This window comes from Perna viridis, chromosome 1 (assembly GCF_037379345.1).
Source record: "Perna viridis isolate PV_CMFRI_1.1 ecotype Kerala chromosome 1, ASM3737934v1, whole genome shotgun sequence".
NCBI lineage: Eukaryota > Metazoa > Mollusca > Bivalvia > Mytilida > Mytilidae > Perna > Perna viridis.
The window spans coordinates 53,548,579-53,550,270 of record NC_142445.1 but is presented as its reverse complement, the minus strand read 5'-3'; positions in this window follow the sequence as shown (position 1 = coordinate 53,550,270).

Below are 1,692 nucleotides of genomic sequence, written 5' to 3'. Positions count from 1 at the left end.
TCTCTACTTGTCTGTAGTTTTTCTAATAATAACAGAAGTTTTTTAAGACTATAAGTGGTTCCTTTTCTCAGGTCTGTTTATGCATGTAGTGGGGAACTAAAGTCCCATGCAGTGAGCTGAGTCTGTTTTATTTTGGCTAATGTTGTTTTATTTAAGAAATAATAAGGAAGTGGAACAAATACTCATACAATGTATTAGCAAGTTGAAAGTGAATGAAAATTTCCCTCTTTGCTGTAATGCTATGAAAATTGCAATTTTTATAACAAATATTCGGCAGCCTCATTATCAGAAAAATGAATACATGTTTCAGTAGTCCAAGAGCCAGTGAACACAGAAAAAATGTATCTACACAAAATGAACTATAATTTGATTGAAATTTCTATTATGACACATGCTTGTTTTCCACTTTCTTTAACATCATTGCCTTATTTTTGGTAGGAATGTAGGTTTCACCCTGTACGTCTGTTTTAACTATTTTCTAATCAGTTTGCAGTATTGTCATGAAATTTTTGTGGAGATGTGCATACTGTCAAAAGTTAATGTTCTGACAAAATTTGTAGAAATGATGGCTATTGGTTTTTGGCAATTTTCAACATAACTTGGTCTCTTGTAGTGTCCAAAACTCCTCCTCAGTGACTTGGTGACTTGCAGGATTGTTAAATCTTAGTCAGATTGAATACTACTCTAAATACTTTTTACATTTTATTAAACGAAAAGTTATCAAATTTTATTCATAAAAAAAAAGAAAAAAAAAAGAAAAACAATAAAAATTATTCAGCTTCTTGGAATCTTATTGATTTTGTCAATTTAACACTTCAAACTCCCGGAGACATTAACCCCCTGACATTACCAAAAACCATTAGAATAAACATACACGCCAATCATTGATTTATGACAGGTATAAGATATTAATAGGTAATAGTTCGAAATACACATGCTGATTTGCAGTGCATGGACCACACCATTTTGAACTTTAGAGCAAAGAAAATAATAACAGGTGCAGTACCATGCAGAAAAAGGTCACGGAGAACCGTGTGTTGTGAAAGTTAATAAGGTGCTAAATTAGCATATTGAGATGTGCTTATTGTGAGGAATTTATATTTGGATAAAAGTTGTTGAAATGATGACCATTGGAACTTAGTCTTTGTCTGATGCTCCTCCTTAATAATTTGCAGAAATGTAGTGAAACTCAATTGAGAGTAAGATCACCATATGGAGATGTGCATATTGTCATGTACTCATGTTTGGGCAAAATTGCAAAAATGATGGCTTTTTTTTTTTTTTTTTTTTTTTAGAAAAACTTGTCTCATGGATTTGGGCAGGTGGAAGAAATATTGTATCAGACAAAATTAAACAGTAAATTTAGATTATTTATTGTGTTGTCAACAAAATAAATAGTACTGATTGCTATTAGGTTTGTTTGTTTGTTGGGGTTTAACGTCTGAGCAGCAATATTTCAGCTATATTCAGACAAGATTGCTATTAGGAGTTTAATGTTTTAGAAATGGTGGCAAATTGTATGTTAAGTGGTTAGTCTATCCACCATAAAAAATATGAATTGTATGGTCCCCAAATGTACAGGGTTCAACAGGCTGATGCAGGGGGTAGTAGGGGCAATGTCTAGTTTTTAATAGTAAAGGTATTTAAAAACAGAGGCTCTAAAGAGCATGAATCTCTCAACTGGCTTGATCA